Consider the following 15,264-nt stretch of genomic DNA (forward strand, 5'->3'; position numbering starts at 1 on the left):
CGTTTACCAGTCCGTTACCTGTTCTGCCAAATAGCACATGCAGATGTTCTCAGACCATTCCCTTCCTAGGGCCCGCCCCCAAAAAGACTGTCGGTTGCGCTAGTAGTATTTCATTTAGCTTTGGTTATATTGAACCAGAGTGCTGTGAGCATGTGCAGAGTGCCTGTCTTCTTTAATGGATGCCATCTTTGCAGAGCCTCTCGCAAATGGCACAGCCACTTTGGCACCCTCTTGAGAGACTGAATCTACAAGGGAACCCCTCGAATTGCCTTTTGAGAAGCCTTAGGGGCTGCTGGGTGAAGGCAAGGGAAGATATGCCTCTTTTGAGTTCTGTGCATGCTATAGGATCCAACCCCCTAACAATCCATGCAGGGAGAGGCCATGATTCAGTGGCAGAACATCTGCTTGGCATGCAGGTTCCATCCCGGACATCTCCACTTGAAAGGGCCAGGTGATGTGAAAGACCTCTCAATGAGACCCTGGAAAGCTGCTGCCAGTCTGAGTAGACAATACTGACCTTTGTGGACTGATGGTCTGATTCAGAACACAAGCCTCTTGTGTTCATATACCATGGGGTTCAAAAACTTAATGTATTTAGATATTTATACTCCACTTTTCTCCTCAATGGAATCAGCTAAAGTTTTCTTTGCTCACAACAACAATCCTGTGAGGTGGCCTTGCTTGTGAGAGGATGCCATTCATCAATCTTCCATGGCAGAATAGGGATCCAAACCTTCCCCCCAATCAGTCTGACCGCCACACCATGCAGTATTCATCTTCTCTAACTCAAATTAAATCTGGCAAGGTCTATGTCTGGCTTCCCATCTTCATCTCAAGGAATTATGGTCCTTTGATAACCTTGTGGGGCACCAGCTGGGGAAGGAAGGAAGCCCTGGCATCTCCTGGCAGCCTTTCCCAGACTGTGCTAGTTTCCCCCCTTGGGATAAGAGCCAGAAAGAACCATGGGGGGAAATACGTATCGACAGGGATCTAGCCCCCAGGGCCTACAGTTGTTCTTCTGTCTATTCCTAAAAGGATTGTTTGCTACCCCAACAATCTCACATACTCCTGCTTATACAGTCTTTTACTAAGTGCCACCGTTTTGCTCAGTTCTTAAATGGAAAACAACTGACTCTCTAAACAAACAGGAACGTTTTTCTTTTCCTCTCTGAAAATAAACTCTTCTACCCAGTAACTAACGCCTTTTGCTTAATGGACAGTGCTGCAGGATGTTGCGTTTTCTTAAATTGTTTTTAATTAGGTTATATAATGTTATCCCTCCGGAAAAAAATGCTTTATTTGGTTTCAGAACACCAAGTTCCGTGGCTTAGATGAACCAGTTAGTATGCGTTGCCCTTTAGGAAACATGAAGGGACCCATGGGAACAGTGATACAAATCAGTCCATCCTTAAGTCAGATCTCCGGGACAGAAGTCATCCCTGCCAGCTGTGCTTTTTTTGGCGGAATATTTAGTGCTGTGGGCAGCCTGACTAGACTAGCCTGACCTTGTCAGAGTGAGAAGCTAAGCAGCATTGGTAATGTTGGATAGGAGACCACCGAGGAAGTCCAGGGTTGCTACGCATAGGCAGGCAATGGCAAATCACCTCTGCTCATCTCTTGCCTTGAAAACCCCACTGGTTGGTTGTGACTTGATGGCACTTTATTATTATAGAAATGTGGCTTGAGGGCTTTTAGGACACTGTGGTGCATTGTTTACTAATATCTATAAAGTACAGCCACTGGCTGTTTTCCTCCTGTAAGCAGAAAAGCAAGTGTGATATAAAACAACCCCTCCAAAATCAACCAATTTCACATTTTTGCCCCAGCTAGCAGTAACATATTGGCATGGGAAAGGTCCCATTCATTTTTGCAAATGAAAACTTCTCTAGGGAAGCAGTGAAGTGTTTAGCATTTTCTGTAGGTTGGCATAGAAGAAGAAGAGTTGGTTTTTATATGCCGACTTTCTCTACTGCTTAAGGAAGAATCAAACCAGCTTACAATCACCTTCCCCTCCCCACAACAGACACCCTGTGAGGTAGGTGGGGCTGAGAGAGTGTGACTAGCCCAAGGTCACCCAGATGGCTTCCTGTGTAGGAGCGGGGAAACAAATCCAGTTCACCAGATTAGCGTCCGCCGCTCATGTGGAGGAGTGGGGAATCAAACCTGGTTCTCCAGATCAGACTCCACCGCTCCAAACCACTGCTCGTAACCACTACACCTCGCTAGCTCTCAATGGGCATCATTGAAGAACAATTAAAGAACATTTCCCACACTGTAGACACTTACATGCTAGGTTTCATCTGTTCCCAAGGTACTTATCAAAGATCCCTGCTTTCAGACTGCATTGTTCTAGTATGTTGGAGTGGAAGAGAGGAGCATCCCTAACTCTGAAAAGCTGCCCCTAGAGTCACTTTTAGAGGGGCTTTGGATACGCTGCAGGGGAAGAGGCTGCCACACGGATGGGACAGCCATTGAACGTGGAAAGGGCAGTGCCTTCTGGCTGCTGCTGCTAAAAGTGTTGCGATACTTGGGTTCTTTTCCTACTTTCCCTGCAGTGGTTAAGAGCGGTGGTTTGGAGCAGTGGACTCTGAGCTGGAAAATCGGGTTTGATTCCCCACCCCTCCACAGGAGCGGAGGAGGCTAATCTGGTGAACTGGATGTGTTTCCCCATTCCTACACATGAAGCCAGCTGGGTGACCTTGGGCTAGTCACAGCTCTGTTAGAGCTCTTGGCCCCACCTACCTCACAGGGTGTCTGTTGTGCGGAGGGGAAGGGGAAGGTGATTGTAAGCCAGTTTGAGTCTCCCTTAAGTGGTAGAGAAAGTCGGCATATAAAAACCAACTCCTCTTCTTTTTCAATTCTAGTGATCTTTGTTTTTTAATGGAAGAGGAACTGTGAAGGAGTTAATTTTCTAAAAGGCAATGGGGCCCTAAATATGTGTAGAATCGCCCTTTGTGCTGTAAGAACCCTGAATTCCTGACGCAGTCCCTCTGTGATGGAAACAAGGCACGTTCTACACATGCTCAGGGATAACCTCTTCTCACTGTATCCCAAGCTGAGTCATGGTATTTAAAAGAATGCCAGGTGTTAGCAGAGTGGGGTGGTTTAATTAGCAGCAAGTCCCTGCTTGTTTTCCAGTTCTTCCATGCATCCCACCCAACTTTTTAAACAGGTTTTAGAGGATTCTATAAGTCAAAACACCAGGGTTTTTGTTTTGTTGCCTTCAGGGTATGCAGTGAGCTACTGCTGGTGTTGAATTTCCAAAACAAAAGGCACTAGACTAGAGCTTTCCTGAAGGCCTTCCCCCTAATTCCAGATTGGTGTAAGCCTTTTTTTTTTACACTAAGAGGAAAACACTTTACACATGCTCAGAAACTTCTGTGTTGATTCAACAGTTTGAGAATATGGCTTATAACTAGCCTTTTCTATCCTTGTGGCAAGTTCCCAGTTCTCATGTGGGAATCAACTCCAAAGTGAGTTAAGAATGATTATGAATCTTGAAGGTCTTTGTTGCTGAAATTTCAAAATCTGCCTGCTCAGATAGACTGCTCTAAGCTGAAGCTTACAGGAAAATCCAGTACTATGTGCCCAATTTGCCCCCCACCATCAGCAGGTAACCAAGTACAATGGCTGAGAGGGGGGTTAGCAGAGCTGCAACACAGAGCCATCCAGTGGCCATAATGAGACTGCTGTGCCCGGCCTGCTGCCCACATCAAGCCTCTGCAGATAGATAGTTTGGTTTTTTTACTACTATAAATAATTTTTGTTCTGAAATAAATTTTTGCACCTCTGGCCAACTTATGGCTTTGGCCAGTGTCCCTAAACACCTTCTCAATCATTACACCGTTGCTGGTGTTGAAATAGGGTTGCCAGGTCCCTCTTCGCAACCTGCGGGAGATTTTTGGGGGGCGGAGCCTAAGGAGGGTGGGGTTTGGGGAGGGGAGGGACTTGAATGCCATAGAGTCCAATGTCCAAAGCGGCCATTTTCTCCAGGTGAACTGATCTCTATCGGCTGGAGATCAGTTGTAATCGCAGGAGATCTCCAGCTACTGCCTGGAGGTTGGCACGCCTATGTTGAAAACAGGGTCTAGGACGGAGTCCAGCTTTCTTCGGAACCAGGAGCCTGCCTTTGCACGATGGGTTTCCTCCAAGCTCACCCGTGCAATACTACTGATCAAGAGTAGAAAAGGGCAAGAGTCCAGTAGCACCTTCAAGACTAACAAGAATATTTTCTGGTAGGGTATGAGCTTTCGTGTGCCACAGCTCACTGCCTGGAGGTTGGCACGCCTATGTTGAAAACAGGGTCTAGGACGGAGTCCAGCTTTCTTCGGAACCAGGAGCCTGCCTTTGCACGATGGGTTTCCTCCAAGCTCACCCGTGCAATACTACTGATCAAGAGTAGAAAAGGGCAAGAGTCCAGTAGCACCTTCAAGACTAACAAGAATATTTTCTGGTAGGGTATGAGCTTTCGTGTGCCACAGCTCACTGCCTGGAGGTTGGCACGCCTATGTTGAAAACAGGGTCTAGGACGGAGTCCAGCTTTCTTCGGAACCAGGAGCCTGCCTTTGCACGATGGGTTTCCTCCAAGCTCACCCGTGCAATACTACTGATCAAGAGTAGAAAAGGGCAAGAGTCCAGTAGCACCTTCAAGACTAACAAGAATATTTTCTGGTAGGGTATGAGCTTTCGTGTGCCACAGCTCACTGCCTGGAGGTTGGCACGCCTATGTTGAAAACAGGGTCTAGGACGGAGTCCAGCTTTCTTCGGAACCAGGAGCCTGCCTTTGCACGATGGGTTTCCTCCAAGCTCACCCGTGCAATACTACTGATCAAGAGTAGAAAAGGGCAAGAGTCCAGTAGCACCTTCAAGACTAACAAGAATATTTTCTGGTAGGGTATGAGCTTTCGTGTGCCACAGCTCACTGCCTGGAGGTTGGCACGCCTATGTTGAAAACAGGGTCTAGGACGGAGTCCAGCTTTCTTCGGAACCAGGAGCCTGCCTTTGCACGATGGGTTTCCTCCAAGCCCACCCGTGCAATACTACTGATCAAGAGTAGAAAAGGGCAAGAGTCCACTGTGGCTCACGAAAGCTCATACCCTACCAGAAAATATTCCTGTTAGTCCTGAAGGTGCTACTGGACTCTTGCCCTTTTCTACTACTGCAGACAGACTAACAGGACTACCCACTGTGAATTTACTGATCAAGAGGTATCAGAAATCTATGATCTTTATTGGTTTGGGGTCATGATGAACGTGGTGTGCTTGAGCACTGTGGATACTTTGTTTCTTCTATTGATGCACGCACTGCCGGCGCTTTCCGTGGCCCAGCCTTCAAAGCGAACGAGCCCTGGGACCGGGAGCCCCCGCCGCCAGGTGCCCTGTCCCTCCCGGCGCTCAGCCAGGCCTCGCCCTCCGCTTGGATCGCAGCCTGGAGGAGGGCAAAGGCGGAGAAATCACATGGGAAGGGACCGGGAGGGAAGCGGCACGCTGCCGGAGGGAGGGAGAGAGGGAGCGGCTGGGGCAGAGAGGGGAACCCCCGCGGGGGGTGGCTGGAAAGGAGGAACTCCTGACCTGGGTCTGCAGACTTACCAAACTTCCTCCCTTAGAGCGGGGGCCGGTTTCCTTCCCGGGGCGGCCGATTTTCTTGCTTGCGGCAGGTCTCCCCTTTGAGCGCATCCTGGTTCCGGGGAGGGCAGTGCCGCCTAAGGGCTAGAGCCGAAGGAGCCTGGCGATGCGGAGTCCGGGGGTCTAAGCGCTGCCGCGAGCAGACGAGCGTGAGTGTCCGGTTGGGTGGGTGAGTTTGGGGGGGGGGGTACTGATTGTTGATGGGGTGCGGGAAGGATTGGGAGCCTTTACTCCTGCTGAGACCCTGGGTCGGTTTGCGTATTATTTATGATTTCCCTGCCCCCTGCACGTGTTTCTGGAGAAGGGTGTTGTGTAATACCCACAGTGCAGGGATGGTGAATGTGAAATTTAGAGGGTCGTTATGGGCAGATTGCTCCTAGTTGTTGTTTTTTCAATATATTTTTTATTGCATTGGAGGTCATTTTACATCTCTATACCTTTATAATTACAATTTACACTTTCCTTCTTCCAATACAAAGTTCCCCCTTCCCCCCCCTTTCCCTCCCCCCACGGACCAATCCATAATATAATATTTTCATATTTTCAGCCATGAGCATAGCCTTTTTAGTTTTACTAAAGTCTCTTCGTTGGCTTCTCCTCTTTTCACCCAATTAATGTATGGGTTCCACTTAGTCTTCAGTTCCATTTCTTCTGTTTCTCCCATCGTCTGTTGTTTTAAGTATCCCGATTGCTCCTGGTATGGAATAGTAGGAACGGGTAGAAACCAGATGATTTTTAAATTTCTCAAGAGTGGGATCTAATAATTTGCAGAGGTGGGGGGCTCTAGGTTCTGATGGTGGGTCTAGTGGCTATGGTTTGGAGGAGAGGGAGTAGGATTTCTGGGTTCTTGAGAAGGAAATGGGATTAATTATTATTGGGGATTTCTGTCCCTGCTACCCCCAAACATGGTGATGGGAGGAAATTCCCCCCTTCTCTTTTGATGTGCTTCTCTGCATGACACCTTTGGGCTGGGTCTGATGCCTCGCCCTGTGAGGGGGGGGGGTGCCAGCAGGGCATGCCAGTGGGTTGAGTCAAGAATTCTTGGCTGGAAAATTCAGTTACTTCTGGAGAAGCCACCTTTCTCGGGCAGGTGCTGCCCATGTGGTGCAAGAGGCAGGCAGGCTTAAATATTATTATTAGCCACATGGCCATCCATGCACATGCCACTCGAGAGGTTTAGATAAGCAGAAATGACAGATCTGTGCCCCGAGGAACCTACTAGTCCAAAGGTGGATTGTGGGGGAGGCAAGGGAAATAAGGGACATAGTTTCAGGTAAGTAGGTTTTGTTTTTGGGGGGTGAGGTCAGAGGAGTTTAGCCTTTCCCCTCTCCTCTTTTACAGGAGGCTGGCACATTCTGTCTATCTGGGGCAAAAATGGGCAAGGCTGCGATGTGCTAAAATTGCGCTCTTCTTCTCATCTTGCAGCCACCCATGGCATTCTGCCATGGAGCTGATTCATGCCCTGTTTTTTTTTCCACCTTTCTCGCCCCCGCAGTGTTTTATAACAGTTCGGGGCCGGCTCTTTCATTTCATGTTCTTTCCAGCTGTGCCCCCTCCATGCTTAGGGTGGCAGCCACCCCACTCCTGCCAGCGAGGCTTTTGTGCCTTTTAATAAGCCCCATGGCCTGCACAATACGCAACAGGTGCTTTCTGTCCTACTCCTGCCTGCATGATGTTTCCATGTTGGAGAAATCTGCATCTGCTGGATTTCTGCCTGCAATGCTTACGAATCAAGCCTAGAGTGTGGGGGGCTGGGGAGAGAGAAATCAAGCCTTTGCTTGTCTGCTTGACAGCCAGTGAACGTAAACAACCATTTTCCAAGTGCTAATTTGTCCTTTCTACTGCTCCTCCCTGTGCTTAGAAGACGTTTTTTTCCCTTTCCTCTCCCAATTCAGGATGACTCGGAATCCCATCTATGATTATCCTGAGCCCTATGCCAATCCCCGGCATGAGGCACAGTCATCTCCACGGAACATCAGCCTGGTGGGCCGGCTGCGGCTCACCCAGCCCATTTGGCTCCAGATGGGCATCAATTCGGCTACAGCCCTTCACATTTTGCAACGTGAACCTCCTGGGGTGAGGATGGACAGGGCTAATTTTTTCAACCTAGATTCTAGTGCATTTTTATTTTGCCCTTTCCCTAAAGAGCTCGGGACAGTATACGTGTTGCCCTAACAACAACCCCGGTGAGATAGTTACACTGGCAAGGTTTGTGGCAGAATCTGGATTTTAACCCAGGTTCCTAGTCCAATACTCCCAAGAACAACACTGCACTAGCCCTCAGTTTATGCCAGAGCTCTGGCTAGCAAGTGTGGGCGAGGCCTGGGGATGGGATGAATAGTAATAGTAAAGTGTGCCTCTGAACATGGGCAAACTGCTGATCCTGTCTCCATTGAGTAGGGCTGTCACTTCTTTTTTCAGCAGGTTTCTTGTGCATGTAATAGCCATGGGATGGGCAAAAACCCAACAACTAAAACTTCCCATAGTGTATGATGCACTCCCAGAGCAAACTTTGCCTGCAGAACTTCACATTCCTGTACAGCTACGAAAAACACAAGGGGGTTAAATATATGGTGGGAACTTTATCCCAGCCTTGCCACAACCAGCTTTTAGGCACCACTTGGAGGAGGTTGCTGCTTTGTTTTCCAATTGGGGCTCCTGCGCCTTTTAAATGTCACATGACAGACAGAAAAGTTGTTCATGTTCCTTTTCCATAGAATGGAGGAGACAAGTAAGCTGAAACTCCATGAGGGCACAGGAGCCCTACCAGAAAAAAGTTGGTAACAGCAATCTGTAATTGGAGGCAGGCCTTCTAGGAATCCAAGTGTGAGGCTTCCACTGGCCAGCTCAGCACACCTGGCTAGCCTTAGAAGCTGGGTACCCAAGGTTGGGTGGGATGAAAAAAATATATCAATAATGAAAATATATAATTTATTAGAAGCGCTATGTCAAGATTAAAATTATTTTAAAACGTTAAAACAGCACAATGGCATTTCCTAAGGCTAATATCTATAACCACATGCCAAACGCGTTTGGGCCTATATGGCCTTCCTCAGTGTTCTATTTGAAACCCATGTAAAACATGCACACATTTACAGATATATATATACATATACAGGCAATATAAAACAGACCAGGCATGTAATAAGTTGTATATATTACCAATTACACCAACATCTGGTAAGACTGTCTCAAGTTTTTATACAGGGCTGTATATGTCTCCCATATAAGAAAAAGAAGAGTTGGTTTTTATATGCCGACACTCTCTACCACTTAAGGCAGAATCAAACCGGCTTACAATCACCTTCCCTTCCCCTCCCCACAACAGACACCCTGTGAGGTAGGTGAGGCTGAGAGAGCTGTGACTAGCCCAAGGTCACCCAGCTGGCTTCGTGTATAGGAGTGGGGAAACAAATTTGGTTCACCAGATTAGCCTCCGCCGCTCATGTGGAGGAGTGGGGAATCAAACCCGGTTCTCCAGATAGGACTCCACCGCTCCAAACCACCGCTCTTAACCACTACACCACACTGTGCAAGTATCAACCTAGAAGTTAACAGTGGGACAGTAGTAATGTCTGTAGGACTTCTGCTAACTGGAGTGTGGCAAATCTTGGATCTGCTCCCTGCAAGTGGACCTTTATTTAAGCCAGGGAAACTGGGCAACCACCAGGCAAAGAGTTCTGCGCCTCTAAACATTTGTGGAAAAGGAAGTTTCAGCAGGTGAAATTTCTCCCCTCTTGGGTTGCTCTTGGTTTGTTTTTTTATAACCAGCCTCTGCATTTGCAGCTGCAGTGGCTGGATCAATGGACATTGGCAGGGGGCACGGCTTATTTCTATCCTTATTAAAAGCTTTCCCTGCTTGACTTTGGGCACCTCAAGCCGCTGTTAAAGGTGCCAGGGCAAGCCGGACTGGGGTTCTGGTCAGTCGACAACCCTAGAGCCGTTTGTGTTGGTTTGCTTATTTTAAAAGAGAACAGTGGAACAGTTACAAGACTTCACAAAGCAGTTGACAAGAACAAGAACCGACAGTTTAAAAATGTAAATAACAGACCATGTGCAGAGTGTCTTCCCCTGCCTAAGCAGCCCGCTAGGAAGGCCTTGCTTGCATGGTGAGCTTTGGGCTCTAACATCCTCCCTTTTGGAAATGAAGCACAGTTTTCCCCATTTAAAAGTGCATACTCAAGGTCCCTTAATGTAGATTAGTTACTTTAGGAGAGGGGCCATGGTTCAGCGGCAGAGCATCTGCTTGGCACACAGAAGATCCCTGGCATCTCCAGGAAATAGAATAAAGCAGAAGATGATGTGAAAGACCTCTCTCTGCTTGAGACCCTGCAGAACCACTGCCAGAGTACACAAGACTGACCTTGATGGACCAAGGGCCTGAATATAACACAGATCATGTGTACTTTCCAGTTAGCACCTGTTAACCACACCGTTTGCACTTGACAGACAGTTTGGAATATACAATTAAGAGCCAGTGTGGTGCAGTGGTTAGGAATGGTGGACTCTAATCTGGAGAACCGGGTTTGATTCCCCACTCCTCCACATGAGCGGTGGACTCTAATCTGGTGAACCGGGTTGGTTTCCCCGCTCCTACAGACCAAGCCTGCTGGGTGACCTTGGGTTAGTCACAGTTCTTTCTGAACTCTCTCAGCCCCACCTACCTCACAAGGTGTCTGTTGTGGAGAGAGGAAGGGAAGGAGATTGTAAGCTGGTTTGATTCTCCTTAAAAAGTAGAGAAGGTTGGCATATGAAAACCAACTCTTCTTCTTTTCAAGGTTTGCTTATTGATGGAAGAGATCAGGACTATGGAGCCAGGGAGGAGTCATTGTGCCCAATTAACTCAAGCCAGATCTACGCATGCAGCATAATGAGATGGTAGAACTCTGAAGTGGAAGAAAGGGCTGTTCCACTTCAGACAGCAGGCTGGGGGGATCACATTTTTAAAAACTCCCTGCAGGTTTTATTTTTTTAAGTGCATCAGTGAGAAAGGGTCTAACCTAGTCCTTTGCATGCTGCCCTAGTTTTCTACTCTCAAACAATTATGGATGAAGGGGAACTTTGAAAAATGCAGCCCTCCATTCTGAAGTGGGACAGTCCGTTCTGCCACCTCAGCACTCTGCCATTTCAATGGCTCTTTATCCCCCTGCAGAGCTGGCCTAATCTGGGAAGGTTAAGGGTGTGTGCAAAGCAGAATGAATCCGTTGTTTTTTTCCACTCTAGACGCCCATCTTCTATGTGCAGGTCTTACAACGTTGTTCTTTATGCGCTCTGCCGACTCTGCTTCTTCCTCATATTATACCTTACACACACCCTTTTCTGCTCCTCTCCCTCCCTCCCCCAGACCTTTCTGGTGCGCAGATCAAACACACGTCAATGCCAGGTTCTCTGCCTACGTCTCCCAGACAATTCATCTCCAGTTTTCGTGACCACCTATTGTCTCCACCAGGAGCCTACAGGTAAGGACAGCATGGTCTTTAGGGAGTCATTGTGTGGTCTTTTGGGGGCAGAAAGAGAAGAAGATGCCTGTAAAAGTTTACAAGGGTATCCGCCTTTAAAACCAACAGGGCTCCTTCCTGTATGTCATAGGAAAAATTTCAGCGCAGCCAATCTGGACTAGAGGGACCACTGAACTGAGCCAGTTCTTATGTTCTTAAGTCTGACTTAGTAAACAAGGCAGCTTCATATGCTTATATATTTCTGTTAAGTGCTGTCAGATATCAAACTGTACAGTTTCAATTGGGGCAGAATCTGGTGTGGTGCAGCGGTGAGGGTGTTGGGTTAGGCTTTGAGAGACCCAGGTTCAAATACCCAAACAGCCACAAGGTTCACTTGGTCACCTTATGTGTTAATTTAGATATTTATATCCTAGTTTTCTCCCCACTGGGTCCCCCAAAGTGGCTTACAATGCTGTTCCCCCTCCTCCATTTCATCCTAACAACAACCCTGTGAGGTAGGTTAGGCTGAGAGAGGGTAGCTGGCCAAAGGTCAGCCAGCGAGCTTTCATGGCACAGCAGGGATTCGAACCTGGGTCTCCCCGATCCTAATCTCATATTTTAACCACTGCACCATGATGCAGCCTAGCCTACTTTATAGAATTGTTTTGAGGATAAAATGGCAGACGGGAGAACTGTGTGCTGGGAGGAAGATGGCTGGATAAACGTGTCATATAGGATAGAAATGTTATAGGATATCATAGACAGATATCAAATAGTTGGTAACTGGGCATGTATTCACATTTTCAGTGAATATTTAAAATTTTTCTCAAAAGAAAATTTCGGTTAGCGTATATGTTTTAGTGCTAGTTTAAGGTCTGAGTGCGGGTAAATCCTGGCCTATTCCGCACGTGTGGTGTTTGTCAGTTTTGGGCTGAAACTACTTTGACTTTTTTTCCCTTTTCCGCACGTGTTTTGCCCCCTAAAGAAGTAGCTTCGATTTTTTCCTCAGCTTTTCTCTGGCTTTTTTTACAAGCACTTTTACCATGAGGCTTTTTCACTTTTCAGTATAAGGCAGATCATGTGTACCTGTTAGCACCTGTTAACCACACAGTTTGCACTTGACAGTCAATTTGGAATGTAGGCATATAGGATTGACCTGCTCACTTTCTTCTTCTTGTGTCCAGTCATCTCACTAGAGGGCTCTGACATGAAGTTTCCCAGCCTCTTGCATCTCATCGCCACCTACTGCTCAACACAGTGAGTAACAGTCGAGCAGCCCCAGCCCTGAAGCTACCTGGAGCCATTTCTTCCCATCCCTCCCTAGGGCTGAGGCTTGGCTATAGCTGTAACTGGGCACGCAGGGGCCAGAGAGGGAGTGGGGATTCTCAAGCCAGTTTTTCCAGTGCTGCTTCCAACACATTGGCCAAAAATGCGTGGTCCCTTAACCCACTTTATTTCCCGTTTCAGCCAGGATCAAATTGACCCGGGCTGGGGGGAAACTGTACGCATTACCTTGAAAAGCAGGGACGAAACTGTGTGCCAATCCATCCATGTAAACAGAAAGTACGGGAGAGGTACACAGTTCCTGTTTAGCTTGCGACACCCCTGCCCCCGGTAATTGGTCATTTCCTGGGGCAGGGAAGGCTCTCATTGGTTAATTTGAAATGACCAATCACTGGGGGCTTGAGGTGTGTGCCAAACTAAACAGGAACTTCATGTCTCCCGCACTTTCTGTTTACATGGATGGATTTGCACACAGTTGCATCCCTGCTTTTCAAGGTAATGCGTACAGTTTCCCCCCCCCAGCCCGGGTAAATGTTATCCTGGCTGAAACGGGGAATAAAGTGGGTTAAGAGATCATGCATTTTTGGCCAAAGTCTGGAAAAAACTGAAAGCATTTGGTCTCCACAAAGCTGTTTTTATAGCGATGTGCCGTTTTGAATGCTGTTCGGTTAAGGTGTTTTGTTAAAAAAATAAACCAGCATATTAAAAACACTGCTGATTTTGGCAATTTCTGATTTCATATGTAGGGTTGCCAGGTCCCTCTTCACCATTGGCAAGAGGTTTTTGGGGCTGAGCCTGAGGAGGACGGGGTTTGAGGAGGGGAGGGACTTCAATGCCATAGAGTCCAATTGCCAAAGCAACCATTTTCTCCAGGTGAACAGATATCTATTGGCAGGAGATCAGTTGTAATAGCAGGAAATGTCCAGCTAGTACCTGGAGGTTGGCAACCCTATTCATATGCTTGTCATATATGTTGACCAACGTGACTCAAGATTCATTTAAAAAACCAAAAAGCTTTCCACCAAAATCAAGCTTTAGGAATTTTTGTGTGTGTGTGTCAATTTCCTGTTTTAATTTGCAGTTCAAATTTTGGATTTTTGAACAAATATCACATGTGTAAACTTTAGTTTGTGTATGTTTGCTTGTCAAGGTTACATCTCAGACTCTCTCTGTCTCCCCCTCCCTCCGCCCTCCCTCCCTAGGGACATCCTCCCTCTCCCTTTGCATCTTCCCCAGCCCATCCGGAAGGCCTCATCCTGCCAACAGCTGGAGGCCATCGCACATTTGGGACTTGGTAGGTATCTTTGTGCAAGACCTGGTCATAAGACTGTAACAGTTCCTTACACTTTCTCACATATTCACTGTGTAACCCAGGGGTTCACAAACTTTTTGAGCCTGCGGGCATATCTGGAATTTTGACACGGCACGGTGGGCGCAGCAACAAAATGGCTGCCACAAAATGGCTGCCTCAGGAGGCAGAGCCAGCCACAAAATGATTGCCACAGCTTAGCTTCAGTCACACAGTGCAGATCCTTGTGATGTGGTGGCAGCTGCTGCCAAAGCAACATTTTAAATAATCTGCACGGCCAATCAGAAGCCTTGCTGGGTAAAAGCCCTACCTAGCTCTACCTACTTCCTAAATACACTTGGCAAGCGCCGGAAAAGATGTTGGCGGGCACCGTGGAGGTGGTCTGCATTTCAGTGGTACAGCACCTGCTTTGCATGCCGAAGACCCCAGGCTCATTTAAACATAAACATGAAGCTGCCTTATACGAGTCGGACAGTCCGTTGGTCTGTCAATGGCAGTATCGTCTACTCTGACTGGCAGCGGCTCTTCAGAGTCTTTAGACCTACAGACTAATCTTTTTAACTGGAGATACTGGGGATTGAACCTGGGGCCTTGTGCATGCAGAGCAGATGCTTTACCACCGAGCCACAGTACTGATCTAGATGGATTGTAATGTGTATAGATTGTGAGAATAGACCAGAACTCAGTAGAACAAGATGTGCTTTGCATTTAAGTCTCCAGTAAAAAAGATTTGATTTAGCGTGGTTGGTTACTCTGCCAATCAGAGTACACAATACTTGGTTACACAGACCAGTGGTCTGACTTAGTAAAATAGCCTACAAACTATCCCCTTCCCCTCAGTCTGGATACATCAACATTCAAGTCTATTTACAATGAATACTAATATTAATAACACAGAATTATACATACCGTAATCACACAATGCTTTTATTTTGTTTTTTATTATTTATTTAATTGTATTTAAAATATACGTATCCTGCTTTTCTCCTGATCAGTAAGACTCTACTCTTGTTTCAAGTAAAACCAGGAGATTGGGATACATTTTTCCTAACACACCGCATGTTGGGATTGAACCAGATGGGTTTTGGGGGAGGGTGGATGCTCTCTGGTGATTTCCTAGCAACCATGTCCCATGCACTCTCCATTTCCTTTTCCTGGCCTGGCTAAAAGGGCAACAGGAAGGCAAGGGATAAGTTGCCTCCATTCCCCCTCCTCCCATAGAAGTAATTAGTCCCAAAGAAGTAATTAGAAGTAATTGAGAGCCAGCGGGGTGTAGTGGTTAAGAGTAGTGGTTTGGAGCGGTGTACTCTGGTCTGGAGAACCAGGTTTGATTCCCCACTCCTCCACATGAGCAGCGGAGGCTAATCTGGTGAACTGGATTTGTTTCCCCACTCCTCCACGTAAAGCCAGCTGGGTGACCTTGGGCTAGTCACAGCTCTCTCAGCCCCACCTACCTCACAGGGTGTCTGTTGGGAGGGGAAGGGAAGGTGATTGTAAGCCGGTTTGATTCTTCCTTAAGTGGTAGAGAAAGTCGGCATATAAAAACCAACTCTTCTTCTTCTTCTAGTCTTAACAACCCTTTATTGCTTTTTTTCCCTTCACCTTCCAG

The sequence above is a fragment of the Euleptes europaea genome, chromosome 7 (genome assembly GCF_029931775.1).
Source record: "Euleptes europaea isolate rEulEur1 chromosome 7, rEulEur1.hap1, whole genome shotgun sequence".
In the NCBI taxonomy this organism is placed as follows: Eukaryota; Metazoa; Chordata; class Lepidosauria; order Squamata; family Sphaerodactylidae; genus Euleptes; species Euleptes europaea.